This window comes from Xiphophorus couchianus, chromosome 4 (assembly GCF_001444195.1).
Source record: "Xiphophorus couchianus chromosome 4, X_couchianus-1.0, whole genome shotgun sequence".
In the NCBI taxonomy this organism is placed as follows: Eukaryota; Metazoa; Chordata; class Actinopteri; order Cyprinodontiformes; family Poeciliidae; genus Xiphophorus; species Xiphophorus couchianus.
In genome coordinates this window covers 15,005,618-15,030,748 of record NC_040231.1, presented here as the reverse complement: position 1 = coordinate 15,030,748, position 25,131 = coordinate 15,005,618, and the positions used below count along the sequence as shown (strand labels likewise).

Sequence of the window (25,131 nt, the reverse complement as noted above, 5' to 3'; positions counted from 1 at the left end):
CAGACAGGAAGCTAAGATATTCTTTGTAAAACTTGTTGAACCCCAAAGTTTCAAAAGAATTGACATTATGAAGAAGCATTGTTGTGATGCTGGAGTTATGTACAGCATTTTTAAAACAACTGACAGTAACAGTTACTTGACTGTGCAACAAAACGGCACTATGTGTCTGAACAACATATAATACCGTGCCTCTTTCAAAATTTGACACACACAAATTGTGCAGCAACATTTGTTTATGTTATATTGAGAATGGTTTATTTACAATTTATTAGGAGCATTTCAGTTTCAAGGTAAAAATAATTCTAGCAAGTACTTATTACTATCAGATTGAGACTGAGGTGAATGCGGTTGTGGAGTGCGACACAGGGGGCAGTATAGTGTAAAGACAATAGGGTCTGCTAGACGGAGGGAACCTTCTTGTGAACAGTGTTGCAGCTTCCGGTCACTAGCGAGGCAACGTCAAACCAGAGCATGCTGCTTCCCGTCGTTTCAGGTAATATTGCTTTAAATGTAAAGTATCAAATAACAAGACTGTACATGATTTCGGTGCTTTAAAACCAACTTATGTGTGGTTTTATCAAAGTTATACCATGTTAACAGAACGGCTAGGCTATGCTTGTTACGAAGCATAGCCTAGCCATTCTAGGCTGTACGTCCTGTACGCTGTTATGAGGTTAAGGTATTATTGTTTTAATAGGAAAATGGTTCTAGTAGCATTATTAGTTTCATTTGTACATTTAATATTATTATTGCTTTGGGGAAATATAAACAAAAGATTGATTTGCAAACCAAGCAGAATAAATTGAGCATATTATGTCAGTTGATACTCAAGTAACTAAATAAGCTTGCTTTTGTATGGAAAGGTACAAACTTATCCAAGTAAAAGCACTATTTATTTTAGTAATATGTGTTTGTTAAAGCTAAAGAACATACATATATGAATAGAAATGGTTATTTTAAATATAGTTATAAAGAAAATAGGAAATTATTGCATATAAACACGATTTTTGATTTATATATAGCTTGCAAGAAAAAAATATAAGCCTAAACTTTGATTGGTGTAGTGTGTGGCCTAAATATTTTTAACAAACTTGACTTTGCCTTGGGTAGGATTTGATAGGGACTCCACAACTTAAGACTTTTATATGGAAGTGTTTAGAATTTTAAGATGCAAGTCAGAAAATTGTTTTTGATTTGGCTTGTCTTGCATGAACAACATGTCATGCAGTGTTGATGAGGGCTCACATGAAATATGTGCAGTTTAAAAAAAAAAAATCTTAATATAATGTAGAGAAAGACATTTGCTATTTAACTAACATGAACTGAAATATGGAATATTGCAGAGATGCACTATGTGATACTTGTGTTGATCCTTTAAAAACAACCACGAAGGGACTTGAACCCTCAATCTTCTGATCCGAAGTCAGACGCCTTGCCACGTGGTCCTACTTTCCAAATCCCGAGCGGTTTGAGTCGTACAGGTACCAAATAAGAAGCACTATGAGAGGTACTGCAGTTAGCTTAAACATAGTTGGTACTCTTTACATTCTTGAAAATAAAAATAATCTCGATGGGTAAGCCAATTTAAAGAAAAGAAGAGCTAATTTTAGGGTAAGTTGTGTAACCTTTACAGCTCTAAAGTTGTAAAGGTACAAATGAGGTGGTCCAGGAAAACTGGATACATGATCCAACACACATGTATTTAAAAAGTTGTTCTGTTTATAAACCAGAAGTGGATAAAATGAAATACAGCAAAAAGATTAAAAAAGATGGATGTAGGAAACTGCAACTAATGATAATACAAATAAAAAGTGTTGTTGCGCAACACCCCCCCCCTCCTTTCTGTCTCTACTCTCTCACTCTCGTACTTCCTCTTCTGAGAGGGGAGATGTGCTACCAGCTCTCCGTCTAACGGGTACGTTGAGTTTCCTAAATCTGCTGGGATTTACCCTGTCCAGAACTGAAGTAAACTCTGTTTAAGCTGGTTTCGAGAAACGATTCGCCTGGTTATCTGACGGCCTACATCCAGGTGTCCCACCCTTCTTCCCCCTGTGAATTAGCCAGACTGAGCAGCCTACAGCCAACTAGTTTCACAGAGCACACCTGTTAACGGTCGCTCGTTCTCTATTTTGCAACTTGCATTTGTTATTGAACCAGGTAGGTTTTAGTGACTCGGTCGAGTCCCAAGGATGAGGTTTTAAATATGGGCTACCAGCAACCTAAAAACATTTTCCACCTCTTCCTCTCCAGAATCAAACATCACAGCTATTTTACAACCATCAAAGAACTTTAAGGTGACTCATTAACTGAATGTCCACAACATCTTTAGATTTTCTTTATGCTAAATATTTTATTAGTAAGGCATTTTTGCAAGGGTCAGTACAGCTTAATTCAGTAGCAGAAATAATCAAATAAGTAAAATCAATCATCTAGTCTATCTTTCCCTACTGCTGATACTGAGTACTAAAAAAGGAACCTTAGAGCGAGACGGACGGAGTTTGGCGTTTCGAACCCCAGACCTGGCTTGATGATGAAGAAGGTGTGGCAGCAGGAGGAAGATGTTGATCGGCGAAGGCCAGGATCTCCGCAGGTCCGATGAGCTTCTTCTCCGCATGGATGCTGAGGTCACACAGGACTTGGTGCTGGCAGGAAAAAAGGCACCAGTTCTTCTTCCTTGTCTTTGTCTTCATCTTTGTCTTTGGGGTCTGAACCCAGCCGATGAGAGAAGTGCGATTCGAAGCCACAGATTGTGGGCCAGACGGGTTGGTCTCCATGTGCAGGACAGTCTCCGGCTCCGTGGCCCCGGCTCTTCTTCAGCTGCAGAGTTCTTTGTCCATCTCGATCTTGGCTCGAAGCTGCCCGGAGGATCCAACAAAAGGTTCCTCTTTTGCACCCACCTTTTATAGGGTTTATCCACCCCCCTGGTGCGCCTGCTGTCTGCTTAGACAGATGATCTCATATCCATCACTGTCTTACAGACATTTCCTGATGTCTGTGCCAATGTCTCAGGGTTGCTCAACCTCCTGTGTCCCTTGCCTGCACAACCTTTCACCTACTCTCTACCTCCAACATATCAGTGATGTTTAATTGCAGTTACACCTTTTTATACCATTTCAAGTTTAATGTCAAAATCACATTTATATCACATTTATTTTCTTTAGCTTCTCTGATTTAGCATTCATTTATAATTTTATAACCATAACTTATATCACATTTATTTTCTTCAGCTTCTCTGATCTATCATTCATTTATGATTTTATAACCATAACTTATTAATTATTCTTATTATAATCTTAATGTGAGTTATTACAGATGTTTTTCTGAAAAGAAACCAAGAATAATACATGATTCTAATTATTTACTACTAAAGTTACAGTTACTTGTTTTTCTTGTAGTTCCCACAAATATAAGTGTATTATTACAAGTAAACCAATATTCATATAAGTATTTTACTTTGAATCTTATCCAATTACTAATAATGTTTAGATTTAATTTTTTAAAACTTTCATGCTTTAAAATAGTCTCAACTATTTTTATAAATCTGCAGGCTGGAAACTTCCTCTTTTTCCAGGAAACCTGCTTTTCCTGTTTAATGACTCTCTCTGACTGACTATGATTTCTTATGATTAGATAGAAAAAAGTAGAATTAAAGCAAAGTTTGCATGAGACAAAAACAACACACACAACCAGATTTATTTTATTGACACTTAAGTCTACTGTTGGGCCTTGATGTCACTTGAGTGATTCATTTTAAAGATAACTTTATTTATTATTACTGTTAAACTAACTTTATTGACACTTAAGTCTACTGCTGGGCCTTGATGTCACTTGAGTGATTCATTTTAAAGATAACTTTATTTATTATTACTGTTAAACTAAAATCTCCAGCATGGGGAAGTGGGATGAGCTCGGATTTTCTTGACAAAAGTCAAAATTATATTTTAAAATGTTAACAGCAAATAGAGTACTTGGGGCCTCCAAAGAAGGAAAGTAAAAGAAGCTTGAGGCAAATAAAGCCAAGTCAACAACAATGAATGAGTGAGCCAAAGTGAGAGTGTGGGAAAGATAGCAGAGAGTGGGCAAGGTGGTTCTTAGAAGTAGAATGACAGCAGTGAACATCATGAGGGATGACATGGTAAAGAGTTTGACTGACGTTGACAGGCTTATGAAGGACAACCTGAGGTTCACAGCGAAAAATAACAGGGACCTAACCAAAGCAGGTTGGCTGACCCGAGAGCGTCTCGCTGCAGTGGAAGACAGAACAATTTGGAGAGAAAAGATTCGATTACTGCAGTGTTGATAAAGTAATGATGAGCAGGTGGGATGACAGCAGATCGCTCACTAGCAGGAGACAGTGTCCATGCTCAGGGGCATAAATAAAGCAGAGATGGACAAAAGCAAACAAAGAGACATACTCTCAGCTAGAAAGAAGGGTAAAAGACATAAAAAGAGAAACAAATGTATGTAGGAATCAACATAACACAGCGACATAAGGTAAAACATTTTTTGTCTATTAATGTATATACCTGCTGCAGTTTTTGTCTCTGAATCAGTTTACAGATTCATCCTTTTCACAATCTGATCCGATCTGAATTAGAAACATCCATATAACCATGAGAATTATGTAAAATCTTTTGGAGCTTAGCATCATGTTATAATGTTGTTGCCTCATTAAAAACATACCTGTGAATCTTTCATGAGTGCTTGAGAAATACTTTGCATTAAATTGCGAAGTCAAATTTCTTTTAAATCATGTTTGATAAATACAACTTTTTAATAATAACAGTTACTTGATTGAGCTATAACATGGCACAACGTGCCTGGAAAGTACTGCCCCTTTAACTGCAGCATTCTGAATGTGAGTCCTTCCTCAGACTATCAAATATTCTCCTTAAAGTTTTAAATAGTGATTGAATTTTGCAATCAAATTTTTCTTTACTTGTTTTATTAGATGAGTACATTTGCTCACAGTTGTTGACCCCCCAAACAAGGCACGGAGCACTCTAAAAGTAGCTAAAGGGACCCAGTTGGGAGACTATAAAACATATTGATTAATTGATTTCACTAAAAAAAAAATCTCAACTACAATTACAAGTTATGCTGGTGTTCTCTCAGACAACTGGAGTCATCTGAATGACTTAGTAGTTAGGTGTTTCAGAAATGTGTCACCAGGAGGAGGGGTCTGAGCAGTCCCACTTCTCTCTGGAGAGATTACTCATCACAGCTGGCTCGGGAATTCCTCAGAGTCTCCCCGAGAGAGACTAGATACGGTCATTTGAGAAGGGATCTCTGTATGCTGTTTCCTTGATGACCAGGTCTTGGATAAACTGTAGATGGATGATGAATGGATGGATGGACAAATGGACATTTTTAAGTTTGAACTCAAGACTTTTGAGGTGGATCTTTTAAGTACGTCAACACTACAAATAGCCTCATGCAAAGAAGCAGTTCCTATTCCTTTTTTATTCGGTAAATTAGCATGAAATTGCAGTGAAGTACATATAATAATATTTTAGCACCAGCAAAGCCAAGCTTTTGTCTGGACTTATATTGCATCATTTAACAACATGACTTCCAAAAGCTGCTTATTTGCTGTACATAGCTTTTCAGGCTTGATATGTCTAATGGCCAGGTACAAGGACTGGACATAAACTGAAACAACCAGCAGCCAAAGTCCAGAGCTTTTATTTATTTATTTATTTATCAGTTTTAAAAACCTTCTTATGATTAAGAACATTTTAGATGAATACAAGAAAGTCTGGCTCTGTGTAGAGCCAGACTTTCAGTGTCCCCCTTTTCAATGCAGGAGACACTGCATTGAAAAGTGGGATTTTCATCAGTATGCAGTCATGTGAATTGCCACTGCTTGAAAGGTCTACCTTCTGATTTAAAATTTTGTTCTTTTTTGGGATGCACCAATTGGTTGGCCCCACCTTCTTTAATCTTAGCTGACCTACCTCCTGAAAGGTCTGGTCTGCTACTGCTCCTCTCCTGCAGTGTGAGAGGGCTGACTGACAAACCTGCCCACCCGGTTGGTAAAAAAACCTGGAATACAGTCTGAAACCTGTTTTCCAGCCAAAATCACAATTGGCAGGTCAGGCTTTTTCACAATTGGTGATCGGCCAGAAAATTGTATTTTATGCAGCCCCTAGTTCTTAGAATTGTGAGTTAACATATCAGAGTGTAGTTCACATAATTTGTTCGAGCTAGTGAGAACCACGCTTTATAATCATGGAAAACAAATCAGTGCAATTTCTTTTTTTAATGGAATAGGTGTTCAGTTTGTTAGGTTTGATATTATAGTGATATGGAGGCTTAACATTTTTCAATGTAATGTTTTGTGAGTTTTATTAGTTGCCTACAAATCTGTGTCATGATCATTCTCACATTCCACTGAAACAGTTTTGTCTGAAAATTTAAAAAAAACCCATAGTAATTACTTTTATGCATTTTGGAATACATGATGTTTAGGTTATCTTACTTACAAACTGTTTTGAGACAAAAGTTTAGGCCAGCATAGATACGTTAATATTTATGGCAGTTAAAACATTACAATAATCTATTGATTTACATTTTCACACCAAGATCTCCCAGTCAGCTTTATAATTTATCAGCTAAGTTTTTCATTTCCAACAAAACAACAATCTTAACGATTAATATGGTCTTTGAAGATTAATGCTACATGGACCAAATAACCTCATGCTCTATGCAGTCACAGCACAGCTTCAGTCTGCTTCACCTTCTGTTTTCGCATATGCTTAAAAAGCTTATGCACATCAAAGCTGTCCTGTTTTACATCTGGACCTCATGTTACTAACCATTTTTCACAAATTGTGCTGTGTATACTGTGTATATATTTGTAGTATGTCAAGTGTTACAAAATATGAGGATGTGGTGGATTTGTGTTAGAGTGAATCAGGATTGATGACCCAGAAAAGATAGCTTTCTCTTCCATCCATATTTGCGGACACCTACACAAATGATGGAAAATTCTGCCTCAGAGATGTAGGAGGACATAAATTGTGAAGCACAGCAGCTCAAATCTGCACCAGTTTTAGACTGTATTCCAATGTAGTCTGCTCTGTTGTGGAGAAAACAAACAACTAAGGAGGCTAATAAGACAACGAAAATGAGAAACCTTTTGAATTTTTACCAATCAGAAAAATATTGTGGTGTTTTTCTGTAATCAATAAATACATATTTTGTGAAAAAGCAGCAAAGGTTCAAATCAAATCAAACTGATAACATTTTATCTTGGGCAAGGGAGATCCTTCAACTCTTGAGCTTGACTTAAATAAATAATTGTGAAGAAAAGCCCATTGAGTAACAGATTAATATGGCAACCAAGGCTAAGAAACAGCTTGACTATTTTTATCTCACGTTGCCTTTAATTAGCTTTTTTAGACAAACTGGAACTTGTAACAAATGGGAAAAAAAACAGGTTGATGGACAAACCTGCTGAGGCACATGCAATAAGTAAAAAAAATACTTACTTCTTACATGATGTTGTAAATTAAAGTTTAAAATGCATTAAAATTTTCAAGACAAAATTAAACACTTATGATTGATCAGATTTTAAACTTGTTTAATCAAGCATAAAAAAGAAAAATCCCTGAAAAACCTACCTACCTACTTTGTAGAAATTGGGATTTCCATTAATATCTTAATGTGCTTTTTTTAAAAAAAGGTATGTTATATAATTTTTTAGGCTTTATCATTAACTCAAGCTGCGTTAGCATTTATAGAATTCAAGTAAACAGGGCTTCCTTATTCCAATCAATAAATTATTGATTCATGGACAGAGCTCTTGTGCTCTTGGCCATTTTTCGGAGCTTGATTTGAATGTACAATGAAGTACTACTCTGTGCATATTGAGTAAAGCGTATTTTAACATATTAGACAACCATTTTATGTTGAAATCACCATTTTGGGGGTTTCGTTTTTCAATTCTGAAGTCAAAATAGTTTAAGTTTGTGTGTTTTGTACATTTATTGATGCAAAGGGAATCCTGTTTAGGATACTAATTTCTTTATATTTATTTATTTCCAGGCTAATTTGTTAAAAATGTGTTAAAATGATAAGGTTTTGGATGTCTGGGTCTAAAAAGAGAAGAAAATAAAATTACCTTTTGAAGTCTCAATCAGATATGTGACCTGCTGCCTGATTTTGTTAATAGAACTGTCTTAGGTGGCATAACGTTTTACTTATTTTTCCTATCTAATTAATGTTGCAGACTCAGAGAGAAATTCAACTATAGTTTCTCCCATTTTTAGACATGTTTTGTATAAATTCCTGCAACAGCTACTAAATATTAATATAAAGGTGATGACAAAAGATCTGGAGCATTCACCCTGCTTTCAAGCTCAATGATATGAAAGCCTCCTCATATCCAGGATCCCTGCTGGATGATTTGTAGATTACTTACAGAAGGGATTGTTTCTGTAGCTGTTGATGTCTTATGCTGGTAAAAGACTAGGAAGGGCAAATGCAGGGGGGACATGGATGGGAAACATTTAACAAAAGTCTTCTGAGATATAGAATGGGCTTCAGAACAGGCATTAAGATCACTGAGCCAGCTTCATGGTGGCAAAATTAGGACTTGCTGAGCTCGACAGTCAGGGGTAATTTAACGAACAAGAAAATACAACCTATACACCCAGCAATAAATGTAAACATGATGGAACAGATCTTTCTGGTTCGACTTGTTTGACACAGCCATTCAGAGTAAAGGTCACCAACAGGTCATTACCTGTTGTCTGCAAATATAGTTCAGCATTTATGCTACCTCAGAATTCATTCTGACTCAGAAATCTTCTGACACAATGAAAGCAGCAAATATTTGTGTAGTCATTAAGATCTGTTGACCAGCCTATTTTCTTTTAACGTAAGATGAACTCTTCAAAGGGAAGTGCTTTGGTTTGTTGTCAGTAGTGCATGACTGCCAAATAACATGTAGAGACAACTGCACTATTTAGGTTGACTGTTAATCCATTCAACTGTTTTCTTTAATTGTTATCTGTGTCAGGTCACATGGACCAGTTATTAGGCGAGAAGCAGGATACACCCTGGACAAGTCATTAGTAAATCATCACAGTCACAGAGACACACAGGACGAACAACCTCATACCAAAGGTATCCAAAGTAGCCAAATAACCGAACCGACATGTTTTATCATCTGTTGGAGTAACTGGAGAGATCCCACACATGCACAGGGAGGTCATGCAAATTACCCAGACTGAGATTAGAACCAAGACCTTTTTGCTGCACAACAACTGTGCCATTGTGCAGCCCTTAAGTTGACTAGATGTTTTCAAGAAAATATTAGTCAGTAAATTTCTCACCTTCCAGCTTGTAAAGCAGGCTGATTTAACCCTGACATAACAAATTCAGCCACATTTTGCAGTGTGGAATAGCCAGCTTTAACTGAAGTTTAACTAACTTTTCATTTTTCTTTATTTTTAGAGAAAAATCAGGTCACAAAAAGTATGCCAGAGAATTTATATGCATACATTTTTCACTTTAGAAAATACAGAACAAAAGAACAAAAAGAAATACCCTGAAATGCTTTTCTTTAAAAGACAAAAAGTGATATTTTAGTTGTCTTAAGAAAAGTTCTATGGCAGTTAAGCATTGACTGGGAAACCATCCCTATTTTATTCACTAGATGGCAATGTTGTCCTATATTCAGTGACGGTGTAGCCAATCAACCTCTTTAGCCACAGATTGGTTAAACCAACACTTAAAATTTGCAATTGGTTATAAAAGGAGAAACAAAACATATCCTTTTTGATTCATTAAGTACATTTTATACAGTGGTAAATAAAATGTTTATAAATGTAGTTCTGTAAATTGTAGCAGGATAAGTGCATTTAATAGGAACTTTAACAGGGTAGCAGAGCCAGATAACATTTCATTCCCTTTTGAATTGCTTTGTGTCAGAGTTGTTATAATTAGACAACTTACCTGTAAAATAATGCCCATATGCTGGTGCATTCCTAATTGTTTTCATCCCAAGTGCATGAATTTTCCCCATATACAGTATGTATGTCTACTTAGATAAAGTATGCAAATGTGACTGTAGAGGAAACTGGGAATAGACATAATATTTATGGTATTTCTGTCTGTAGCTTGGAACTAAGCCAGTTCATTCAAAATTGAAAACCAACCAGATCTGTTGTTAAAGTTTAGCTGTACTAGTTCCGACACAAACACAAAATGCATTATTTAGTCTAAAACACGAGAACACCTTACAGTATGACTCGGTTGTGTAATTTTTCAAAAATAGTTGTTGGCATGCCTTTCTGACGTCTTGTGCTGATGTTCATTGAGAAGACCTGGCTGTCGTAGCTTCTCCCAAAGGTGTTTTATTGGGTTGAGACTCAAGTACATGACTTCGCAGGCCAGTCGTTTTCTTTCAAATCTGATTTCAGTCAGTTGTTTTGATTTGGAGTAACAGTTGTGTAGGAGGGGGCCTTGCAATGGGTGGGTCAATCGGCAAAACCTTTCCCCCACTTTGCCTGCTGGCAAAGGCCCGATGGCAGCTGTGACTACAATCCAGTAGCTTTTTATCAACATGTGAATGTGTCCTTTGAGATTTCAATATATAAAGGTCTATAAACAAGATAATTGATATTATTTTCTCATCCATTGATTTCTGTATCTTGCATTGTGCACTGCTGCTCAGCCATGTTGCAGAGAGAAGTGTCCATCTCCAAGCTCTTTCTACTAAGTTGGAAGCATGAAATGACCAAATTCCTTCTGGTAGGCTGGATATACCGTTATTGGAACAAAGGGGCAGAGCCCCTCATTTGAACAAACAGCCCCACACTTTAGTTCCCTCAGCTACAAACTACACTTGACAAAATGCGGTCATCCTGGTAACTACCAAACAAACCCTCATCTATTTGATTGCCAGCAAAGAGATATGAGTCATCATTTCAGAAAACACTACAGTAGTTCAGACCTCACTGGTGAGGCAAAACTCTGATGCTGTCTCTCTGCCTTGAATCACCCTATATTTTTGTGCTGCTTTTTAGTTACTCTTAAGGCCATGTGAAGATTGGAGGTCTGTATCAATTGGTTCTGCAGAAAGTTAGCAACGTCTGCATTTGGTGTGTGGGTCTACATGGCCCACCGCTTTGTGGCTGAGTTGTTGTTATTCCTAATTGCTTCCATCTTGTTATAATACCACTAACAACCAACAGTAGATTAGTTGGTTGTGAAGAAATGTCACTTTAATATGGCTGACCAGATTTAAGGACAATGGGTAATGTTGGGGACGGTGGTAGGCGTTTGTCTGGTAATCGGCATGTTGCAGGTTCGAGCCCTGCTCTGTCTGTGTTCGTCATATTATGTCCTTGAGCAAGACACTTCAATTTTTCTCTGCCAAACTGGTGTAGCATAGAGTGTAGCTAACACCAAATCATTTAGAACAACACAAATTTATGTTCAGTTAATATTTGTGATCAGTTTGAGACACAGTTAATAGTAACAGACAAAAAAATTACATATTGGTTTTTAGTTCTTTTTAAGCTACAGTAATTATTCTTTGCAGAAAACTGAAATAAAGTAATAATAAGTAAAGGAAAACTTAATTTACCTGAGTCAACAATTCATAAAAAGCTAGAGAAATTACCAAAAGGCTTACGAAGATATGTTTTAGCTGGCTTTAAAAAAATCTGGTCCTGAGACCACCAATCTCAGGTCCAAAGGAACAGTGTTCCAGACATGCAGAGCCGATGAAAAGAACACTCTGTCTCCTTTTGTATTCGTCCTAGTATCCTAAATCTAACAGAGCAATAATTCATTCTTGCTTGGATTTTTGTGGTAAATGAGTAACTTTTTTAACCTTCCTTCAAACGTCCAATTTTCTTGCAAATTGGCCATCCTTTTTTATAGAGGTCTATGAAAGTACACCCAGAACTTTAAATTTTTTAAATGCGTTAAATAGGCAAATTATTTCAGTGTAATTTCTTATTTTTACTAGAGTTGTATAGAACAGATGATTATGACTTTCTATATGTCTTTGGGTAGATTAAATATGAATCTAAATCAGGAAAGTTAATAAAGTAACCCCCTGTCCTTATCATGATACAAATGAGAAATGTACTACTTGGTGTCTGCTTAACCCCTTCTTTGAACTTCACAGTTTATGACTTCATGGTTGCTTTCTTGTTGTTTTCCACAAGGAAGAGACTCAAAAGATTTGCCTATAAAAACATTTTATGTTCAACACCAATGCCAATGTTGTTCCATGAACAAAAGTACATTTTAGCTTTCTGTCCAATAGAGGGCAGACAAGCATTGCAAATCTCATTACAGGCTTACGCGACACTTAGTTCACCTATTTGAATCGATTCATATCTTGACAAACATAAAGTAGCAAGATCTTCTGGTTATATCAGATGAAGTTCCAACTTTTTATCTTAATTTTATCTTATTTTAGGGTTCAAGTCAAGTATATTGTGTATTTTTGATGAAAAGATCCCACACTGTAGCCTTGAGAGGCTCCTCTTTAAAATGTAACCAAATTTGAATAAATAGCATTTTGCTAGTATAATAAATAAAATATTCCCAGTTTTAATTTGTCACAATTTCATTATGAGCACGACTCTGCCACAGTCACCTCACTTCTCACCTCTCAGGTCTCCCTACTCCAAAACAGTGAGAATTAATTATTCAGCTACAATTAGCGTGGTGTCAATAGTAATTGCTACCAGTGCTCCACTACTCTGACCCTAAAGCTGTGTGTTATTTGAGGTAAAGATTATGCTTTTACTCGTGTTAAAATTTGCCATTTCAATCAAGTTAATGTTGGCGTTCATACTGCTTTTTGCCTCAGAGTCACTCAATTACGTATGCAGAGACACGCTACATCCACCGTGACAACACCAATTCATGTATATGCATGCATATACATGAATGCAGGAAAACAAATCACAGAAAAATAGAGAGAGTTTTTAATTTTAACATTTTACTGGCGCATTTAAAAAATATATATTTTGTTTCTTCACTCCTAAATTGGATTGTTTTATTTTTGTACAAAGGAACCTGAAATGCACTTAAATTAAAAAGAAAAATGTGTTGAAAGTGTCTTTGAGATAAAATTGCACCTGAAACCAAAAAAACAACAACATTCCAACATGTTTTATTTTAAGTTACACCTTCTGTGAGTTAATTTAAAGTGGATAACAGCTTCCAGGTCCACATGTTCACACACTGGAACTGAAAATTCAGGTTAAACATACAATCCATTGCAACTATAATTTAAAGGAAGAAATCAGATAGTTTTGTCAACAATATTTCTGCTATTGGTAAAACTTTTTTTTTTTTTTGGTAAAATATTTTTATTATAATTATTATTATAAAGCTAGTAATTTTTTTTTTTTCTAAGCTAATGCTTTGAAATCAGTGTTACCTTCAAGTGCACTTTTAGTTTATCTGTTTGGATCATTATGAAACATTCAAGGTCATTAAGGTGAGATAAAATGTGTGTAATCTGCTGTTTTCTGCTTATCTAAGGTCAGATCATTGGTTCACGGAGACATCCCTCGTTCCAGGCATACTCTCCAGGTCACTGTGTGAAATCTCAAGGTTCGAAAGCCAAAACTGTAACCATTCCAAAATGTGAGAATTGTAAAGTCAGATGATTTCCCAGTAAATCAAAGTGTTATCTAAAAGCATATGTATTACAGCATTATTATTATTTTAGAGTTGTAGTCATTTTCATATAAATTTCAATAATTTGTTTCTGTAAAGAATTATTACGAATACTTCATGAAATGACAGAAAACAGTTTTGTTTCACAGAGATGTTTGCCTATGTAAATGTTTACTCAGCACATGCATTTAGTTACTGGTCATCATCCCGCCTTTTGCATTAAATGCAATAGCTGACTTTGAACTGGTTAAAGCACAGTGGACCAACAGCAGCTCTCCAGACTCTGAGACTTTGATTCCTAAATTCAGTTAAATTCACTTGCATATGAAAAGAGGACTTTTGATAGCTGAACTACAATCCTTAGCCCAGGTAAGACTCTTATGACATCTTTACAACAGAAGGAATGCAGCGGTTGTAGCCCAGGTTCTGAATATGTATGTGTGAAGTGGCCCACAACGCTCTGACTCCAGCTCCAGTTCACACCTTATGAATCCCTATCAGGCTCCTGAATGGCCTTTGTTCTACAGTATTCTGAAAATCGTGGATATCGCTGTTGTGCAGCTATTTGTATTACAGTTTTTCCTTCCACTCAATTTTTCATTGAGATGCTTGAATCCAGTAGCAGCCAGTTTCTTTAATAATGAACTTTTGTGGCTTCAGTGACTGCACAGTTTTGTGGACCATATAAAAAAACTGTTATATGGTTTTGTTTCTCTGTTATATTGTTAACACAGAAATTTTTAACATTTCTGTGTTAAAAATCCTTTTTTCATTGGTCTTATAATGTTGTAAAGTTCTAAGAATGCTTGAATTATGTTTCATGTAATGAATTACTATATTACATTTTTTTATTGCATAGTTTCTGTGACTTAAAAAAACTTCAGAAACTTGATCAATTATTTTTAGAATCACACCAGATCACACCACAAATCATGTGTTGGTTAAACCAGATATACCGTTAAACAATGAAAGGAACAGTTCATTCCAACATCTATTTCTAGAAAGTGAAGAAATAAAAACATAAATACATAATACAGAGCAGCAAAAAAACAGTATGTCCCAAACAAGTTAAAATTGAAATAAAACCTCTAATATTTATTCTAACATTACAGAAAAATTCTTTTCTGAGATGCAAAATATACTGCATTATTTACAGGTGCATTTTCAGAATAAAACGCTTATTGGACCACACTATACAGTGAATTCTTATATTTTTAAGTGCCATGCATTGATGCTTTTGTATGTCAGAAACAAACTTTGACCAGGTTGCTACTCCATCACACCCGAGAAAATCCATATTTGCCGAAGAAGAAAACGCTAAACCTATACAGAAAGGCTCAGCTGAGGTTCTTTCTGTGTGGTAAAGCATGGCATCCTGCAGCCTAAAACCTTCAGGCTTCAGCATGAAAACCAAAAGAGTTAGCATAATATTACAGGTTAAATGAATTGTCAGTAATTTAAAATTTATGGAAAACTACTTTAGTCAGAGACTTGTGGTTAATGTTTCAGATCATTATCCAAGAAACAACACTTTAAATCCAAGCCGACAGTCTGTGCTTCCACTACAAACTCAGTGTTCAAATATCCCACTATGAGTCCAGAAGTATTGATGGTGGTGATAAAGATGTAATAATGTCATAAAGCCACAGAGGAAGGGGAACTGTGAGAGGATATCTGCTCAACAGCGTAACCAGTAATCAGTCAGCAGGATGAAAAATGACAAGACAAATGTGAACAGACAGAAATAGGGAATAAAACATGGGGCTCATGAAGGCTGAAATGACGAGAACAGGAAGAGGGCAGGGGAGCAGAGGTGACCTGCTCTTAGAGGGGACAGGGTGTCGTGCTTCCTGATTACAACCAATAGGTCTCAATTTCATATGACAGCCCTAACTACTCATTTGGGGTAGGGGTTATATTATAAAGGTTGGAGGAGAAAGGATGGGAGGGGTTATTGTCCCAGTGGATTTTCCTTTCTAGAGTAACCTCTGTGATGATGACCACTTTTGTGCCAGCCCTTTTTTTTTTCCTGAGAAAAATTACTAATCATCAAATACTGTCTTTTCTTGTCTTTGCATTTGGATGTATTTTCTTTTGCAAATTAGGAGCATTCTAATTTGCAGTGAGTGATGTTGCAAAGAACATGGTCACCCTTGACATTGACTTTTATTTTCACCTGTTTCCATCCTTTCACCTGGTCCCTATAGGTTATTAATGACTTGTGCAATTTTCCGTGACAACGGACTGTTCGTGCACTGAACAGGTCATAAAAATGAAACCACTGCCTGTGTTTCCTACGTTTTATGCAGATAAGACGAAGGCATTTTCCCTCCAGAGCTGGACGAGTGCCCAGCATGCAGGAGTTTATCTGGCACACATGTACACTCCCTCCGTATTTCACTTCTGCTTCTTCTCTCTCCTTCTGATAGCTTTATCACTGCGGAGGGGTCAGATGCTGACACCAGCATAAGGGGCGCTTAAATCGCTCTAAACAACATCGATCATGGACCCTATAAAATAAGCTTCATGGCACACACAATACCCCGGCCTTGCGCTCGGAAATGCTCGTCGATCATGTGGCTGGTTGACTCGAGAAAGCTATTTTTTTGATGATTTGTTGAAGTTTCAGTAGAGGAAGGTTCCGATTTCACCCTAATCGGTCTTTATGAGTAATTTTAGACACAGACTGCATGGGAGATCTATCACTCCACAGGAGTGACGGCTGGAAGGTGATGAATGGCATTAGCTTACGGTCCTACTTATTGATTAGGAAGAAGCTTTATATTGTTCAAACTCATTAAAAAAATTAAATAGGAAAAACAAAAGTCAGAGAATAAATGTGACATTGAATGCTTAAAGAATGACAGAATAACAAGAACCGAACTGTGTGTTAAAGTTTGAGAAGATTAAAGCACTAATTGTTTTTGATCATTGGTATGAAATGTAAAAAAAAAAAAAAAAAAATGCTGTTTCAGTTACCAGTTAAATAACTGTCAGATCCAGACAGATAGCAGTTGTTAATTTGACGAGGTCCAAAATGTAATCTGAGGAATCTGCAGGATTTGGACATCATCAGCGCTGTAAGAAAAAATGTCCAACACATTTCTCATGAAGAAGGCAGTAAGGTGTCGATATTACACCCCTATCATCAAGCTTTTTGAACCAGCTTGTCATTTTAAAGGTTAAGCACCACCATTAGCATGACATAAGTAATACATATGAGCGAGAGAGATCATTCAAATTCAGCATGAACATTTGCAGAACTTGATAGATTGGTGAGCAATATCCATATATTCAGATTCTGATCTGTGCTGAATATTAGCATACTGATGCATTTGAATATAAATTTCTTTCAGTAATGAAGCCAAAGTTGATTTATGTTTGATTTCCTTTAAATTTATATTTGAAATAAGTCTACACTTAATGCAGTGATTGAAGGTAATGTCGAAAGCTCGTCTCTGCAGAAAAAGGAATCCAGAGAGATAAAAGTTCAACAAAAACCTTTTAATTACTGCCATTCTAAATTGTAAAGCTCAGCCTGATGTATTTTTTTTTTCTTTCCAAGCCTTAACTTATGTGAGTTTCTAGGATTAAGACAGGGGTCCCACAATATTAATCAAGGAGCGGAGCAAAGCGTGTCTGAAGAAGCCAAAAAAAAGGAGAACAATCAATGACCCAGAAAAGAGAAATTATTGTCTTAGTCCATCACTTAATTTCTTTAAAAGCCTTTTGAGAAGTCAGAACCGCTCAATGCACATCCACTAAAGTTAACACTCTTGCTATGCTATACAATTTAATTATTGGGACATGATTCATTCAGTAAGTGGTCACCCATTCAGTGGGACCATTTATGGGCCAGCTTATTCTTTACAGCTCAAGAATCTTCCTTTTCGGTCAGTAATCACTGAACTGTACAAATGTAATTTAGATACTTGATTGAGGAAGAGATTTAGCTAATTAAGAGTTTTTGTAGAGTGCCTAATCATTTTGGCTGCCCATTCATCAGGAACAATGTGATGATTAGCTCTCATGGTAGTGCAAGAGCTGCTTATCTTCTGCAAAGAAATGTAAGGCTTCTTAAAGGATCCAAATACAACACCTAATTGTGGTTAGTAAACCGACACTGTCTTGTTCACATGTTTTTTTTTATTTTCATACTGCATAATTAAATTATACACTCAAGTTAACTGCACATTTTAATGATCGAACACATAAAACAAGCAGGAAACTATACGTCACTGATTCATGGTACTGCTTAAAAAAATAATGACTTTTAATAAAAAGGACAATATCAGAAGGTACAGTACATATCTAAATTTGTTAAATACCAGGAATCTCACGTCACATCTGTTCCTGTCCCACTGAATACATGATATATCAAAGTTGACTCCTATCTCCACCTATTCCTTTTGCCGCATTTGTCTCTAATTTATTTAATGTGACTAAACCAGGCATCCTATTGACATCATATAGAGGGATACAATCTTATAAAGGAAGAAAGGCACAAATTAGGTAAAATTGCCATTTAATAAAGAAATGTCTTGCGGAATTTATTTGTTTATGCTTGAACAATTTTGACAACATTTGAGTTCTAGAAAAAAAGCCAATTGTTCAACAAATATCTTGATGTGTAATCTGCAAATGTATTTATCAAGGTATTATTACTTCACTTTGAGTTATTAAACTATTTATGATTAAAATAAAACTGCTAATTGAATTGAAAGGACCTCTCTAACTCTAGAAGGTCTAACTCTAACTCAATAAGGTATTTCTTTAAATAAATCGAATGGGAAGCATATTTGTGGTGTTCATTTGTTCTGTGATTTTGCCTTGACTTGAGTTGAGCATTTTCCTCCTTCAGGGTCATAGCCAGATAATTACACCCAAAAATAAATAAATAAACAAAGCAACTTCTCTATTGATTAAGAAATCAGTCTTATCTGAGTCGTGGCTGAGTCAGGTTGAGATTTTCTAAATTCGGCAATTAAAATTTAAGTATGTCTTCACAATATCCATCATGCTCACTAGGTTATAAATCAGTTGACTATGATTGACTTATGAGGAGCTGATCATATATTTAGTGCTGGCAGCTGTTTATTGTTATTAACATATGAAAGATCAGAAAAGTTCAGTTATGTATGAATATAATCTTTAGCAGGAAGATGATAGAAAATGTTTTACAAAGGTTTCTGTTCATTTTTCCATTAGATGAGTATTTTTCCCAGAGAGGCAGCTAAACAGTGGCAAGTATAGTGGCAAAGTAAATTTTAGCCTGATTTAGAAAGAGCTTCTACACACCCCCATTTGATACAGATGGTTGCTTGTACTTTGGACAGTAAGCTATGACTATTTTAACTTCTCTTGTGCTTCCCACAGAGGGTTCTTGTTAAAATCTTTGGCCATTGTTCATGTACTGCTCTTTTTGTGGTCTACACACTGATTTTCAGTGTTTAGGTTGCTCCGGTAAATCATTCAGCATGTGCACTGTTATGTAGAGATCTCTGGGTTTTCTTTTTAACTTGGGTTAGTCATCTTGTGCGAGACGATATCCTCTGTTTGGCTTTAGATATTCTTGCAGTATTTATTTGTTCAACTGAACCCTTCCTCTCTCCTTGTAAATGTCCTATGGGCCATTTGCTGTAACTCAAGCCCAAAGCACAACAGATCCATGAATTTTACAGGATGAAGAACTTCTCTTCTAAGAAAAATAAACAGCCATCTCCTCTGTCAACATATCAAACAAAGAAATACTATCATCAGTCCATGCAATTTGTTTCCAAAAACATACATTTTCATTTGCTAACTTATGATACTGAATAGTGTGATGTAGCTACAGGAAACATTATATTTTTGCAGGCAGAACTGCCCAGTCAAGCAGTAAACCAACACTTCAGAGTCTGCTAAATCTTCCTGAACACTTCCTGTAGTCACAGAATAGTTGTGGTTTATCTCTCAGGGTATTATATGAACATGTCTCTGTGGACGTTTCTGGCTACCTCCATACAAAGGTAAATAAACTGCCTCAACCAAAAAAACAAACATGACACTCTTTAATCTTTTTTGGTTCTCCAAACGGTAGCTGGGATGATGCTACATATTACAAGGGTTGAAAGAAAAAGGTAGCCCTTCTGTGTGGGTGTGTGTGTGTATAGACACCTTACAGAAAACATACTCTGCATTTATCCAGCGCCTGCTCAATAAACAACAAACTGTCCTCTCTAGGTTTCAGTGCAATAACTTGGGGGAAGGTAAATCATGTCAGACACAGATAGCAAAAAGAGATCCTTGGAAGGGACTAACACGGTTGTTAACAATGAAAACTGTCACCACCTCTTCTCTGGCCTCGTTTCAGACATAAAGAATCCTAAAGGTGATCAGATAAAAATCTCCAAAGTACTAAAATACTGGCAGAGAGCCATAGCAATGAACTGCAAAACAAGAACCCCACATTGTTTCATGTATTTTATATTATTAGATTTTTTTATACCCACTCTGTTGTTTCTCATCTCTCAAACCTCATGCTTAACTAAGTTAAAAATGAGACCCATCTCTGAGACAACTTGGGGAAAACTGTTGAAAAACAAAAGATGAAGTGAACACTCGAGTATCATAGAGTGCATCTTGGCACAAGACCTCTGATTCTATTTTCTCTTTTAAAAGAAATCTGATTAACAGAGGCATTTTAACCAGACTGAATTGGAGGAGGAGTGACGAGAGAAAGGAAGAACAGACGCTTGCATTAATTCACCAATCGATGCCAGTTCTCCTCAGAGACCAACGTACTGGAATATAGGAATAGAATAAAATGCAATAAAGAAGCCATTTCCTGTTATTTTTATTTTCTATCTCAAGTCTTGGAGTTTCAGGTGCTGACGCAACATTTCTTCATAATAGGCAGCTTTTTTCCCTCTTAGCTTGATCTTGTGTGCCCACAGTGTCTCCCCTGAATTATTTCACTCAATCAGAGTAACCAATTAAGATAAACTACAAATGTCTATTTGTGAATATAAGCAGGCGGTTATTTCAATAATGAAAACATGTAATGATCTGCCTGCCCGCACTCCAACTAACTGCTAAAAAGGCAAGATAATACAGTTCAGTGATCAAAACGTCAGATTATGAAACACTTGAGAGTTTCCCCTGAAATGGACCTCAGGCGATGGCCTGAGGGCTGCTTAGAGACCTGTCTGTCCCCAGCAGATAGAGCCATCTCGCAGCGTATTATGACCCCATTAGACATGGCTATCTTGCTGAATAGGTTGCTGCAAACCACTGATGCCCGTTTTCTTTTTATGGCCTTTAAGAAAGAAGGAGAACAAGAGCACGTATTAATTTAAAGGTTTGGTATTCAAGAACTCAGTGGAAAGTATTCATACCGCTTGAACACATGGGAATTCATGTAATCAATAAAAACAAACTAATGCATAATGTGACGTGGAAGGAGAAACATGCATGGTTTATTTCTTTGTTATCCAATAAAAAGTGGACATCAATTTTCAAGCCTTAATCTCTGTGTGTATATTCCTTCGAACACATGAATGGGTTTGAAGGAATTGAATTGATCTGAACTACTCATTTCTCAACATATTCTGTTTTTTTTTCAGGCAGTAAAAAATTTTTAAGCATTGCATCTAACTGTGTTCCTTTGAATTCTCATCAGATTTCCAGCATTACTGGTTCCACTACCATGTTTCAATTGGCACTTTGGGTTTTGCATGTAGGCCAAAACGTTACATTTTGGTCTCACCAGAGTTCCCTCCTCCAAATGTTTGCCCCTAAACAGCTGGTGACATATACTACAAGTTGAATTTCGTGGAATTTTTCTACAATGGTACCCTCCCATAAAGGCCAGATTTGTGGAGTATACAACTTATAGATTTCTTGTTGACATATTCTGAGCTATGGATTTTTGCAGATCCTCCAGAGATACCAAAGACCTCGTGGCTTCTTCTGATTAATCGTCTCAGTCAGTTTTGGTGGACAACCATGCATGGTAGGTTCGCAGTATGGCCATACTTGAAAATTGTGCCTTTGCATGATTCAATCTTGTGCTGTACAATGCTCAAAGCTTGGGATGTGATTTAATATCCCTAATCTAAAAAAGTTATTACCTGTTCCTTAACAAAGCTCTATGGTCTTCATAAAGTACAGTGGTGAGTATCCCCGCCTGTCACGCGGGAGACCGGGGTTCGATTCCCCGACGGGGAGTGAAGTTTGTTTCAGGTCCCTCTTGAAAATGAGATCTAGATCTCAACGGGGTTTACCTGATTAAATAAAGGAATATTATTATAAAATATATTAATAAAGTGATTAAAGTATACACAGGTGGATTTTTTTTTTTCACGAGTTGTATAACTTCATAAAGGGAACTTGATTTTTAAAACATGGTAATTTTTAAATCATTTTGCGTTACCTTGATGTCAGTTTCCCACTAAAAGCACAACGTTTATGTATGTGAAACAAAATGTGAAAATGTTCAAGGGGTACGAATACTTCTGCAAGTAATTTAAAGAGAGATGGTATTTTTAAGCATAGTAAGTGTACAACTTAGAAGGTAGTTGTGGTTGAAGAGATAGTCCCAGGTTAGTGTGTTATTGATTCAAATTTATTAATTCACCTCCTTGAGTACTTAAGAGCGCAAGAGAGTAGTTGTGATTAAACCATCCAAAATTACTTATCCTCTGAGGCTGCAAGCCTCCCTCCTATTTCCTCTTTTTACTACAATGCAATTGTTATGGTTGATAAGGGAGGAAATAGCTAGCACGCACCACAATCACTCATTTACGTTAACACATCATGCCTAATTACTTGTGTTTTAAAACCACTTTGGAAGAAGGAGCCAAACTCTGCATGCTGCAGTGGAGCGTGGCACTTTTATCTGTGTGACTAACACTACTGTAACACAGACATATTGCTCCCCGGAGAGGATGAGTCTGGCGAAAATAATCTGTCTCCCACTTCTGTGTGTTCGGTGGGAAATCTGCCACAGCGGAGCAGCATCACTGATACACAGTAGCAGCGGGGATCACTCTTTGAGCTCTTTAGCTGTTGGCAGCTCACGTGATGAATGAAGAATCAAAATCTCCTCAATGTGGCAAATAGGAAGCAGGTAATTGGACATGAAGGAGTATGTAAACCCCTTATTGGTAGGCTTGCCAAGATCTGAACCGGTTTTTGCTTTATTTTCTGTTTATTTATGTAACTGATGGTCTTTCGTGTCCTTAACTGTCAGGTTTTTAGCGATAAACAAGCATAGAGTTTTAAGTCTGTGTGGTAAATCGTAATTGCAAGTTTAATCGGAGTGAAATGACACCACTTCTATTGTATCCAAATCTGTATCCTAATTTGTCCACCCGGACAGCTGGAGAAGTCACTTTTTGGCTTACATCTACCATTATTTTGATCCTGATCCAGACATTCAATTACAGGATCTATTTAATTTCCCTTTTGGACTATTAAAGTATTATTCTGTTATTATTCAGGTTGGTTCTATTTAAATTTGCTTTGTGTGGGCTGATGGTTTTGATGTAAATAAATGGTCAAATGGAGAGTAGGCAGGATGAAGAGTGACAACTTGAGTGGCCGCTACACTGATAAATTACTTTCATTTTTATTTAGCTTCATTTGCTTAAGAGAGGCTCTCTTTTTAGCTGGAGGGGACCAGGGAGATCTGATTATGCAGGTTTGGTACATGGCTCTCTTTGAGTAAAAGCCTCTCCTTTAGCCACACGCTTAATGATCCTGGCCAACATCTGGCACAGAAAGCTTTAGTGATTCTTTATACCAGAAGAGGAGCTGACAGCAAGTCTCTTCTCCTCTGTGTTGCCCAGTTTCTTCCTGATCTTCTATATGTCCAACCTACTCCTTTCACTAGGTTTTTTAAGCACATTATGAGTTTTAACAGAAGAGAAGAGTTAAAAAATATATTTTTGTTTGGTTTGCTGTGGGCTTTCCAGAGAGCAGAAGCCTGGCTAGGGAGAAGACTGAATCATATTTTGAGCACCTTGCTAGGTTTTTGGAACACAATCCAAGGTACGCTATTAATTAAAGTACGAAGAGCTATGGTTCTTTTGTACCAAATGCAGTGAACCATTTAGTCATGCAGAGAAAATAAAGTCATTTGCCCAGTTAATGCAGGTTGTACAAACTGGATTTATGTAATTTGTTTGACTGCCTTCTGGTGTGTCATATTACTGAAATGAAAGCAGCAGAATGTGACTGGCAAGCATGATTGAACATGAATTAAATAAAAAAAAAACATGAGAATGTAAAATAACTTATGTTTCTGTAGTTTAAGTTTTATTTTAGTTGTTAATTGCTGTAACTGCTGCCAAAACTGTTTTGTTAAAATATTAAGCTTCAGTGAAATTGAAAATAGTTTTAAAAACCATGGCAACATGTGTTGCTAAAATTTAAGGGGTTAAAATGTCCTTTTTTATGAATTGGGTTGCAAACATATAAAGCTTGGCAAAACCGTGAATAATTATCCATGCCTCTTTACTCATTTCATGCCAAACCTGTTGCATAAACAAGCTTATTGAAATATTTATAAACTGTGATTTGACAAAAAAGACACTAGTGAATCACCTGATAGTAAATTTTACTTCCCTCAATGAGTTTGTAAATTTGCAGAAACAGGTGACATCTTTAATTTGCATGACAGACTGGTTCATGTATGGCTCTAGATATCCTTCTATGTTGAATGACACATGTTTGCCCTGGACACATTTTAATGCAAGATACAAACACACCAACTTAGCTCAACACACTGGAGGCATGGTAATATTATGTCTGACCACGCTTAATAATTGCATTGTTCACAATTAAGCCACATACAGTATAACCTTTATTATTTCTTACTTCTCTCTTGTCACTGGTGTCAGCTAAACACTTCTGTTAATGAGCTGGAAATTTTGACAATAGCACAATTCTGGAGACTGCCTTCTCAAAAGATAAATTCTCCATATATTTTAATATGGTTCATGCCATCCAAGAGTACAACACATAAACATAATTATCTTCAGATTATGAGAAAGAAGTTTGTAGTCTAATTAAGCTTTCACAAAACCATGCTAGTATTCTTTGAGCAAGTATTTCAAAGAGCAACCAAAAATCTCTTCCAATAACTTCAGTTTTTTTGCTTCAGGCTGAAGTAAAGACAGATATCAATTGGATTTAATAGATATCAAGATTAATATCAATTCTATGCTAAACTTAATATATAAAAATATGTTAAAAGGAATAGAAAAAAACAGTGCAAACAGAATAAAGCTTTCCATCTGAAATAAGAATTTCAGCTATTGTTGTCATTTAGGAGTTCAGTTTTTTCCCCAACTGTGTGCAATATCCCTGTATTTCTCTCCTTGCTTAGTTTGATATGCGTAAAGAATGCAAATAAGCCACTTAGTAACCACATCAATTACCCACCTGGCCTCCTATCAGCCCCACTGTGTTGTTTGCAAAACACTCGTT

General features: G+C 36.4%; 1 long non-coding RNA gene across 1 annotated transcript in view; it reads left to right on the top strand.

The window, feature by feature from the left end:
- The first annotated feature begins 415 nt into the window (after nt 1-415).
- The window catches only part of LOC114143540 (uncharacterized), a 59,142-nt gene continuing 34,426 nt past the window's right edge, over nt 416-25,131 (top strand). The window contains exon 1 of the long non-coding RNA XR_003595268.1: nt 416-493. This is a non-coding gene — a long non-coding RNA (uncharacterized LOC114143540). The remainder of the gene's footprint in view (nt 494-25,131) is intronic.